Below are 12,430 nucleotides of genomic sequence, written 5' to 3'. Positions count from 1 at the left end.
TAAGTAGGGACCTACTACAAATGCATTTGACTTATAAATAAATGTTAAGTAAATACCTTTTTAAATAAAATCGGGAAAAATGCAAACTACCAAAATTTCGATGTTTTCTTCGAATGTAGTTTAAAATTTTACATGTCATTTTTTTGGCTCTAAAATAAGCAAATTTATTAACTGTATAGTACCGTTCCTAAAATCTCCATGCTGTTCATTTTTATTTGGGATACCCTATATGTCCTAACATACAGTGGGTCCCACAACATATTGTTTTTTACATTAAAACATTAAAACAAATCTACGAGTAATTAAACAACAATTAAAAATTTAATTTTGAATTACTGACACCCTGTATATTTTTTACCATTGCATAAAGGTATGCTAAAGTCGACACAAAAGTATAGTTTTTTATCGTTTAGATACATTTTTTCAAATCACTTCAATTTGATTTTATCCATTCAGTATTTTATGTTCTTGACAAAAAAGTAGTACAGTATTTCATTAGAATTATTACCACAACAACTTGCATTCTTGAGCATCTGCATTATCGTGTCATTGAGTTTACATTAATGACAAACTCGGTTTTAGTTGGTCCACCATGTACCAAGTTGTTAGACTTTAAACGAAAGCATTTTCCATATTTTTGGTTGTGAATTTATTCTTGGAGGGCAATATGGCCTAGATTGGCTAATGTCAATAATAATTAAGGCCTAATTTCTAGGAAGAGTATCCACCTAATCCAGCATAGATAAAGTATATTTACCATATAATATTATACTACTGTGCGAAACAGAGCCATATTTGTAATATGCATGCAGTTATATTTTCATAGTTTTACTATATTATTCTAACAATGTTACTATAGTGGTGTTTTTACCGTTTTTCAACTAAGTTTATAATTCCACGTTATCTCTAAATAAAACTTTGGTATTTTGCCCATGTTTCAATTTGTAAAAATATTGAGATGCAAAGTGCTGAAATAAAGCTAGTGGAAATTTAACTAGGGTGGCAGCCTCAGTGTGCTCCAAGAGGAGGGGAGAGTGTCGCTGGGTAGTCAACCGGACCTTCCGGAAAACAACGACCTGTCCAATTTGGCTCCCCCCGACATGACCGACCCGATAGATGGTAAGTTCAACCGTTCCGACATAAAACTGTGCCACCCAGTATAGGACCATCATCTCATTTGTGCCGTTTTCGCTTTATAAACCAAATCTTGGGCTAAAAATTTGAGTTGATCTGGTCTTGTACTGGAAGTGTGTTGTGCTCGATCTGTGATACTTATACATACTTTATTAGCATGTTTTTTTGTGCTTAGTCGTGATGACAGAGCCTTAAAGTTTATGTTTCAGTTGATTTTTTTGCCTGCTGCTAATGTGAAGAGTATGTATGCAACTTGTACAGATTGTAAATATGTTTTCATTAAACTGGTTTTGCTTCCAACTGCTTTTTATGTTCTTTTTCCTTTTTTCCTTTTGCACTGCCTGCTGTTTTTATACTGCTTACTAACGCTTTTGCTTCGCTGTTCTAATACAAATCCTTTTATTTTATACACACCTTTCATACAGTAACACCTATTACGAATAACAATATCGGACTTGACATGCGTCTTGTATTTGAGCCAAATCCTGGAGACTTGTATCACCCCTAGAAAATGCGGTTGATCTTTAAGTTTACACAGACACTTCATTATTTTGCCCCTAATTAACTACTTAAATCTAAATAAGGAAATGTTGCATAGGAACCGACTTTCATACAGTAAAATTGAATTGTCGTCTGAGGAATGCACATTTTACATCTGTTTGGAATGCTATAGGCCGTTAAGGAAAATAAAAGACATTGCTCATATCAGCCTATTTATTGAAATAATGCGAAAGCTTACAATTAAATGGCAAAGCGTTAATGTTGACAAGAAATCCGCTGTACTGAAGGTCCGTACTTAAAAACTACTTACATAAATGAAATGCCCATTTAAAAAAAAGAATGGTAAGTATGCAAATTGAAGTAGCGTCAGTTTATATTGCCCATATGTTGTTTGTCTATACACGGTTGGCTTTCCTTTTTAAAGCAATTCATAACTGTTTGCAGCAGAATCCAACGAGTTATTATGTAGATCGCAAACGGGGAAAATGCGATTAATTAAAGTTAAACTTGATGCTGTGGCATAGATATATCGGATTACCTATAACAATTGAATCCATTTTAGGTTCTAACAGTACCGGTATCCAAATGAACTAATCTTACCGCTGCAATGCGGTTCTGTCAGGTCGGAAATTGCCAACTTTGCCTATAGCAGATGTGGGATGTAACAACGGTTGTTATAGCGTTGTTGATCAGTGTTTTAATGAACTTAGCAAATTTAATCGTGTAGATGAAAAATTGAATACCACTCAAACTAAGAAGCGACACAAAATCCAGACGTGGGTTAATCACGAGAGAAATTAAGTTACCGAAAAATTGTCTGTTGGGAAGTTATGAAAGAAATTGGCCCCATTAGGGACAGTTCTAGTCGGTTAATTGAGGTTAATATACGCATTATTTGTAGTTGAACAATGAAATCAAATTTAGGAAAAGGTTCGATTGTCGTATGAGCTTAATTGAGAGCAACTCTGGCGGTATAGAGTGTTGCGAACTGAAAATGAACTCAAATTGGCAAAGATATCCGGTTAGTTTAGGGTGATTTTGTGTGGATGGTGAGCTGGACAATTAAGGAAAAATTTAAACTGTTAATCGAAAAATTCAATGTTATATCAGGCTGTAGGAGGTTCAGATTAAATAATGCAAATTTTCATGCTGATGAATAATGTTAAATCGAATCAAAAGTTTTCGTGGTAAAAAAAATTCAAGTCCGCAATTAGCCGAACAGTTTTTGGAATTGAAAAACGAAATTAAATTGGAAAAAGATTGATGTTGTATTGAGGTCCATGTAGGGGTTATTCCAATAGTTTCTGATATGAAAAATTAAATCAAGGAAACAAATCGATGTTATTTTAAGTGAAACGAAGTTAGTTCCTGGGTTTATATATTCCAAAGAACCTTTTCAATTGGGAAAATTTAATTAAAAAAATATTCCCGTATATAGTATTTGCATCCATAAAAATCCATGTTATGATGGAACATAGGGAAGTCTCAACTGTATTCTGCGCCGACGCGCCTCAACGTGCATTTGCGAACGACTTCAAATGCAAGAAAATGACAAATAGCTATAGACTGAAAAAATTAAGAAGGCCACATAACCTCAATTTACATAGAGCTGGTTCTGATTGTATTGCATTAAATGGCAACCAGGCGTTGTTGTTTTGTTTAGAGTCTGACACGGCCAGGTAGGCTTAACGTAAGCTGCCAAAAATAGGGCCATGTTGCCGGATTTCATCTATCTTCCCCGAATTAGTTCGAAGCACAAAAGAATCTAAGGTCTATTTAGGTTAATGGGGAAATAAAAAAATTAGCTCTGCTGTTTTTAGTGGCGAATAAACTGATTTTCAGTCTATAATATTACGATCCTATAGCACCTAAGAAGCATGTAGTCTTAATGTCGAATAATTTGATCAGCTAATTTCATCACCAGACCTAACCGACATTCTATAGTAGAACTAGATTCTATAGAGGAACAACGCTTTTTAGAGTAACTGTCGAGTGAGAAACTGAAAATGAATTACGAAAAATTACGATTTATAACAACTTCTGAAATTGAAGTGTATCTCTTGCTACCTAGAGCTGAATGAAATGCAGTTACCCCTATCACTGATCGGATAAAATAAAATTAGTAAAAAGTACCAATTTTGCGAACAGACATGAAGTACGCATTAATTACTATGAGTTAATAAACTAAATTTGTTGATATAAAGTAATTAAATTTCGGTAAATATTACTGTTAGGTCCGTTTGCAAACTGTGGATCAAACTGGGCTGGATGGCCATGACTTGTTCATAGATTTAAACTTTGATAAAATAGGGAAGTATTTCGCTTCAAATTTTCACTCGGGCTACAATACTATATATTGTGCATAAATGAAAGAATCTTCAACCCCATCAATCTGACCGCTTTGCATGCCCCGTAACACATAGAATGTTGAGCCAATAACATCGTAACAGCTTTTCATCGCTTTGTATTTAGTTTCGTAATACATTTCTGACCCCCAAAAAAGTCTCACGGATCCGATTATTGACAAGAAGCCCTTGTCGAGGACCTGCAGAGTAATATATGGCCAAATTCGTATCTACAACCGATTTATTATTTGATTAACACGATCAGGGGATCATCTGAGGGCAAGTCCACGTACAAGCCTCAGATCTTGCCCTTTCCTTACCAGACTAATACGAGTGAGCAGGTTTTTCGTTCTTATTTACATTCACACATTTTTCTCTTCTGCTGTGGGGTGCACTCTGTCACTATTTTGCTATACTGTCACTTTTTAAATAATTTATCTAATCATTAACATTCATAACCATATTGTTTTCGAGCCGGGAACGATGCTGCATTTTAGGCCAGAGCTAAAATGGGGCACTTCCTGACTCGTGACCATAAAGTGTTACTTTCTCTTCGCTTGCAAAGGGAAGGTGACTCTGCAGCCGGTTTATAGGCAAAAAATGGTGTCTCCTGTTCATCTGACTTGAGGTTGCTTGAAGTCACTTGAAGATGATGACACTGGATGTTGAAACTTGGACAATCAATACGCTTGACGACACCTATGAGAGTGAGGGTTTTATGAGACGTTGTTGTCTTTTTTGGGGGGCTTTCTCATACTAATTCGCTCTTTCTCCGTCTAATCTCCTTCACAAGTAGATTTGCCTATTTTGATTACAGTATTTATTATAATATGGGGATTCGTGTCAGAATCTGGTGATTTGGTCTAGTTGGCAGCTCTCATAGGTGCATAGTATTTGGGCAATAATTTTTAAAAGAGAACACCTGACAGGATTTGGTCTTGATTCTTTTCCTTGTTTTTAAGTGGTAACCTGAGACGACGTGTGTCTTAAATTTCACAGTACTCAGGCCTAAGTTTGCAAGGATCTTTTGTATATAAATATTTTTCATACTATACTAGTGACTAACCAATCCTGCCTTCCCAGTAGATTAACGTTTCGCCTCTCAGATCAGTGTCGATTGTCCAAGTTCGAGAAAAAACGAGACGGGAACTGACCAGTCGTTTTTTGCTTGCAGGTTCAAAAACCTGGCACATGCGGCTAACCTTTGACAAGTTGCCAGGCGGTTGTAACCTGCACCGCTGCAAACTTTGTGGAAAAATAGTGACGCACATCAGAAACCACTATCACGTGCACTTCCCTGGCAGATTCGAGTGTCCCCTATGCAGAGCCACCTACACTAGGAGCGACAACCTGCGCACTCACTGCAAATTTAAACATCCCCGGTATAATCCGGATACCAGGAAGTTTGACACGGGCGTCAAGTTTGATCAGGCAGTCGCCCCGGCCGCCCCGACGGGCGGCCAATTGGCCAACGATGCCTCGGCCGACTGATTTTGGCTGTACTATTACTTTTATTATCGGGCTATGTGCGATCCCTAGCGGTAGTGGACGGGCTGGGCGGCTCAACACGATTGCAGTTTAAATTGTTCCGTGAGGTGCAGCTACATGAGGACATAGAGCCTCACGGAAATCCTCATCAGGAAAATGAGATTTCTTTACAACCGCGAACTCAAATTTTAGAGCTTCCGAATAACACCCTCAATCTAAGCCATATTCTTGCAGTTGGGGAACGTTCAGTTCCCCAGCTCCACTAATTTGCCTTTAAGAGTTTCACTTTATGGGAATATGGGAGTGAGAATGAAAATTTTGTCTAAAGAAAATTTCATTCTTAGTCTCACGTGTTCGTACCGGATCGGGGCCCTGAGGTTGGTTTCTTGAATTTGGGAAGTCGAAGGTTCTTAAGAAATGACGTCAAAGTGCCATTTCTAATGGTTGAACTGTGTCGATTGAACCATTTTGAAGTTATTCCCGGGAAACCTTCTGATTCCCAGATTCAAGAGTTTGACTCATGAAGCCGGATTTTTGTTTTTGAAGAATAAGCCTTTCCGCCAGGAATGACGTCTAAATTGCGTGTGAATGCTGACACCATAGATGGGTTTGCAAACATGACGGTTTATAGATCCAGCTTCCTACGTCAAATTGACATCGTTTGTAAGTATTTGTTACTTACATATGCTGGCCTCAAATAAAATTCTAACTTCGACTAACTTGATAGAATTTTTGGGGTAGTGATTTAAGTACTACGAAATTTCAGCTTCCTGGTGAATCATATGACTTTAAATTGCAACAAAATAGAAGCCCTCTAGCCCTAGTTGATTGTTGTACCTACGTCTGAGTATTTTATTGGTTGATTGATGCCTTTCCTCGTTTGATTTCTTAGGGTAAGTGCATTCCAAAGTATCGAGATTGTTCGTTCGGCACAGAATTGAGCAGTACGAAAAAAAAGGATTTTGAAATTGAAAAGTATTAATCAATCAAAGGAAACAACCAATGGTCGATGTTGTTTCCCAAAAATATTTTTGAGGAACGACATTGACTCTGGGGGCATGGGGGGTACCCTGAACATTTTTAAAACTCCTGCAATAAGCTCATCGACAAGATGTAAATTTGCGGTTGATATTTCAACAACCACAGAAGCAATAGGTGAAAAAAGGAAGGGAAATTAGCGGTTCTTTATTGCGAAATGTTTTTAAAAATTTTCAAGAATCGAGATGACTAAGATCCTAGTTTTTCTTGTCTTTTTTTTATCCTAATTTTCAAGGAAAATCAACTCATTAATCTCCAATTTTATTACAAAATCTTTGCATCTTCCAACTTCCCTGAAATCAATGGTGACTCTTCAGTCAAATATTCAGAAATTGCGGAAAATGAAGATTTTGGGGATACGAGTCTTTCTTCTATTTTTAGGTTTAATTTTCAAGAAAAATAATATGACAAATCTTCAACTTTCTATAAGAATCTTGGAGAATTCACACTTCCCAAAATTCAGTGGCGTTTCTCCATCCCCAAAACTTTCAAAAAAAAGCACCAAGTATAACTTTTCCATTAGAGATGAACATTACGGCCCGATAAGTTTTTTGTTCTATTCCCCACGGGTGCACTTACCTCTTCAGAGTCTTTCTACCTTTTACTCAACCACTCTATATTTATTAATTTTTGGAGACTATCTACTACTCCACAGACGTAATTCAACACACCATCTCCCAGTTTTTACGAGGGATGTTTCGAAAGTATAGAAATCAAGCATTTTAAAAGCGAATTTCAAAAAAATAACTTCAAAATTCATTTTAAATCTGCAAAAAAATTCGTGGAAGCTATTTTTTAATTAAATAGTTTCCAATAATTAAGACGATAAAATCAAGGAAATGCAACAAAATTTTAACTTCTGAAACAGCCCTTGTATATGCTTACGCTTGCGCTAGTAGTTACTGCTCTTCATATTTGCAGTTATGTGGTTTTAACCACTATGTTCGTAGTGCTGTAAGTGATTCGCTAGTATTTTGAGCTTTAAATTATTTAAGCTGTGTTCAAATTGTCTTCTGGATAAAGCTACTGGTACTTTGATGTACTCACCCTAAGGGTCATGATCAAAGTACTGGCTATTTTATCTGGGGGATATATCTACGATAACAATAACGAACAATCTCCATGCTCCGAATTCACGCCCTTGCCCAATTATTGCACATAAATAATATTAAATAATTGCCTGAAGAATATTGTCTATAAAAAAGATTTATACATTATACATAACATAAAGCTAGATATGAATATTATAAAAAAATCTCCGATATACATTATTAACGCAATAAGAACCTTACTCTATTCTAGTCTATGCAATCATTATGTTACTGTTACTCTTGTTTGTTTCATTACGTTATAATATAATTTACATAGCTGCGATCTTGTATAAACGTTCTCTTGAAGTGGTTAAAAACAAAAAAATATTTGTTTAGTAATGGTTTTCCAATATAGGTGGGAAATCGCTGAGTAACGTATGAAAAGTATAGGTATTTTTACCTTAAAAAGCAATAAGTAGTTGATACTCGTGCAGTTTACTGAGTATTCTCTAAGGCGTGTTTTAAGAGTTTTACATACTACCTACAAGTTGAATCTGTGATGATTATGATTGTTCGGATTTATTTGCCAATTGCTCTTGTGGAATATGTACAGTTGCCTAAAAATCGTTTTTAATCCTATACCCGTCCGTGTATGGCAATATTTCAGTTTTGCATCAAACGGCACTCTTAGCCCTGTTTTTCTCGATAAAAAATGGAACTGTTTCAGTTACGTGCCTTAATTTGACTGAATTGTTAACGTATTGTAGAGGGATTTTGAAATCAATCATAGATAGGAACGAATTTTTTAATGAGTGATTTTCGAGGGCTTAAAAATATTAAATTTAATTCATGTTGAATCAGTGTGTATAGCCAAATAATTGCTTCGAGTTTTGTTTCAGTGCAATTCTAGCTGTACATATATAATATTTGCCCTAATACCTCAGTTTCAGCCGTGGCACATTCTGCTTTAAGTTCTAAATGTAAAAAGTGATTTTCGGGAAGTTTCAGTTATGCAGGCTTTAAAAAGGGGATGTGGGGAGAGGGTCTTGAAGGCGAATGAGAAAATTTGGCCCAATTGAAGTCCGACTTTCAATATTAAAATGATAATGTTCTGAAACGTTTTCCGGGTCTTGAAGCCGTGTCCTTATCTCATAGCGCCCTTATGTTTCGCGACGATGTTTCAGGCAGCTGGATCGTCAGTTCGGCGGGAACGGATTTTAAAACTCACCAATTCCTATAATTTGCCAACACGCTGTGTGTTTTCCCTCCCAGCAGAACAAGTTAGTTTCTGTTTATAATTTAGTCAAGCGGCCTTTTAGGGTCAACCTCTTGTTATAATGCAATAAATATCTACAAATTTAGACCTGTAAGAGATTTTCGGTTTTACTGCTTAATGTAGGTTTCATCACTTGTTTCCTGTGCATACAGTGTTCCATTTTCGCTTGTGAGCACTTCCCTCATCATTTTACTAAATTTTGGATTGAATTTGCAATGTGCAGTTCAAAAACTGCAGTTTAGCTCTGACTCGAAAAGCTGTTTATTTCACTTTTGGTAATAATTTGAGTCGGATCATCCTGAATATTTTCTAAAAAACATGTCTCAACCTTTTCTTCCCTCTTCAGAGACCCTCTCACTTTTCTACGCCCCTCATGCATATCGTGCAATATCTTCAGCCCTAATAACTACTTATTTTGTATATAAAATCATTATTGAGCCCAGATTTTTATTTATTTAGATCCGCTTTCAGCCTTGATGTTTAATTTTTGTTGTCCTTATTGTATATTATAAATACTATACAGCGCTGTTGTCTAATCATACATAATTATTGTACATAATTTTACTGAAGAAGGATTTTATATACGTGGGATTTGTTAATATGGTATAGTGAATTATTATCCAACGATTTATGAAAAGTGAGTTTTCAGCGTCCTGGTAACTAGTATCTGAGACGTCGATAAACGGCCAGAGGGGTTTTAATGTATAAAAACAAGTCAATTTAGGGTAACAATTAATTATTATATTACGTATTTTTATCGACGAATATATATTTTAATGCAATTTTATAAGTTAACTTTTAACTAAATGTAGGCTATACGAAAGTATTGGCGATTTTCGGATACGGCAAATAGACCCCTTGAAAAGGAATGTGATATTTTAGGAAGCGTTGGTGCTATAAGCAACCTATTTTGTGCAATATTTAAGACGGTTTCATTTGCCTTATGGGTAGTTTTTCTTGTGTTTGAACGCCTGTTCAGGCGGTCACCAAAGAGGAGCTTTTGTAGAGGGTGAACTGGACAGGCTCAAGGAGGTAGTAGGCAGTTTTGCTCACGACCTCCTTAGTTTCACTATATAGACGCTCTTGTAATGAGTTTGCATGTTATGTGAAGTAAAAAGGGTTGCATATTATACATAATAATTTTTTTGATATTGCAAGAATTTATAGTACATTTTATACAGCTGTTTATTCTAAAGTTTATATTAACTACCTACTGCGACTTTGGGTGTTAAGGTCTACTTTTTTGCAAAATTTTATCTTTTCACAAACAGTCCTTTGGAGTAGGTAATTAAAGGAGGTTGCAATGCCGAAACTGCAGAACAAAGTCTTGCCCTGAAACAAAATGTATTGTCATCTTCGCATGCCTTTGATTCTCATATGGCACACATGCGACAGTAATCATTATCTTACGTTTGTGCCAACTATTCTATTTATGAATTAATATTTTACGAATAATGCTCATGCTTCTTGGAGGTTTCTAAGAAGTTATTTGTACGTCAATTTGCTTAGCAAAACTACTGCCTCTCGAGATCGTTGTGAAATCTCAAATGAAAGAAAATAGGTACACGAATGTAATGCCGTGACTTTTTTAGCGAACTAAATACGGGTAGAACTCAAATATATTCAGACGTGTGTCGTAGCCCTTTTGCTAGGCAAACTAACCTCGTCATACTCTCATTTTGAATGCTTCTAACACAAAACTCTAATTTTTTAAATTTAACCTTAAGAAATATAATTACTCCTTGTTACTTAAACTGAGTTAAGTTTATAATTAGTGTTTGATTTTATAATACTGAATCATTATAATATAAGATAACGAACTATTGAATTCTTTTGAAGCATTTATGTATTTTATTATTTTTTATTAAAAATGGTGTGTTTCAAGGTATTCGTTTTTTTCCTTTGAAGCTAGGCAACCAGGAATTTGCACGTCCATGGCTCGAAACGTGGAAAACTGCCATAACACGTCTCCGCCACTGTTACTACTTCTCAGGTCGCTTAAACATTAATCCTAGATCAAGCGAGATCGTCATTTCCCTCCGTTATTAGCTTCCTATTTTCCGAAGTTATTTCAGCCCCATCCCCCGATGTTAAACATGCCTGCAGTGATTTACATAAAAGGCTTGAAAGTTAAGTGTAAGTCTCTAAAAACTCCTTATTCTAAGTCAACCCCACAGGTATGTATTATTCGCTCACTCCTGAATTAAGCCTGATCTCCCCAACTAACATTACGTGAAGATTAATTTCAAATGGACCGGTCCAGTCTAGAGGATAATGATAATAGCCCGTCATTTTGTTCCAGACGTGAAGTGCTACAAAGTGTCCCAACTCTTCGAGAGGGTGGGCCAACTGGACGAGAGGCGGAGGTGCGTTTTGTGCGGCAAAATCGTGAGTAACACACGAAACCATTACTACGTCCACTTCCCCGGACAGTATACCTGTACACACTGTCCTGCCGTATACACGAGAAGCGACACTCTTCTGCTGCACATGAGGACGAAACATCCTACGGTAGCTTAGCTACTGTGTTTCTAGGGTAAGGCGGATTAGGAAGCATGGGCGGCTTTAGGATTTAGTTAAAGATACAATTTCCTTATTAGAGATTATGATTGAAGCGCCGCTCTTGCTTTGCGTAAAAAATCCTGGATGGTGGTGGGTCTCAATTTGACCTAACGTTGTAGTAATTCATCTGAGTCTTTGAGGGGGGGGGGGGGGGTAAGCCCACGTGTTTGCACTATTTCAAAGTTTTTACGCTGGCCTCGAGGATCTATAGATCGACACCGGTCAATCACATGGTTGATGCCTAAATCAGAAGCGTGCTAATGGGTGCAGACGTGTGGATTTTAAAGTTACCATATAATTACGTTCAACGAAGTGCAATCATATTATTAATTCCTAGTCATGGTATTCATCCAAAGAACATACATAAGTTTTTACTTCCCAGTTGCCTCATTCTTATAGGGGAAATTTTCCTGATCTCTACTCGTGTCAGAAAGTCTATCAAATGGGGCTGCTCGGGATTTCTGTTTTAGAAAATACTCGTCAAATTTTATTTAAAAACCGCAATTGATTTATTGCAGAGAATTATGGTAATTGAGGTAGGGCAGGAGCGTCAAAAATACCAAATTATAGATTTTTAATAACGATTCTCTGTCAATTTCTATTAGATGTACGTTTAGGTCATATTGGACGTCTTTGTTGGTTCAAATTTCCATTATACTTTCTAGTGTAAATAGTATTTTTAGAAGATCAATTAAATATGGGGCAATGATGTTTACAAGCCGAATTTACCTACTTGATGGAAAGAGAATGATGTTTTGGTAATTTATTTTTAATTGTACCGAAATACCAACTTTGCTTCAACATTAAAAAACAATAACTGAAAATATTTTCTGAGAATCGGAACTTTTTCGACTACTACTTCATCATGGATCTTGGCAACGTCCGCCGCAGTTATGGACGAAATGTGAGGGAAATATTTCCAATTATGCTTTGACTGAGAAGCCTTCTCTATGTCAATTTTATTGAAGTATTTGCGGGTTTCGCCCAAGTTTGATACTATTCTATTACTAAACATATTTGCCATTAACATCGTGCCATCTAATTCCCAATTGTTC

At 36.3% G+C, this 12,430-nt stretch overlaps 1 long non-coding RNA gene across 1 annotated transcript; it reads right to left on the bottom strand.

The window, feature by feature from the left end:
* Positions 1–1,834: 1,834 nt before the first annotated feature.
* On the bottom strand, positions 1,835–2,408 carry LOC136413009 (uncharacterized). Its single transcript, XR_010752447.1, has 2 exons — positions 2,236–2,408; positions 1,835–2,173 (listed from the first exon to the last, which is right to left on the bottom strand). It is a non-coding gene; the product is annotated as an uncharacterized lncRNA (long non-coding RNA).
* Positions 2,409–12,430: the final 10,022 nt, after the last annotated feature.

This window comes from Euwallacea similis, chromosome 13 (assembly GCF_039881205.1).
Source record: "Euwallacea similis isolate ESF13 chromosome 13, ESF131.1, whole genome shotgun sequence".
NCBI lineage: Eukaryota > Metazoa > Arthropoda > Insecta > Coleoptera > Curculionidae > Euwallacea > Euwallacea similis.
Note: the sequence above shows the minus strand (reverse complement) of the source record. Positions and strands in the feature narration are given on the sequence as shown.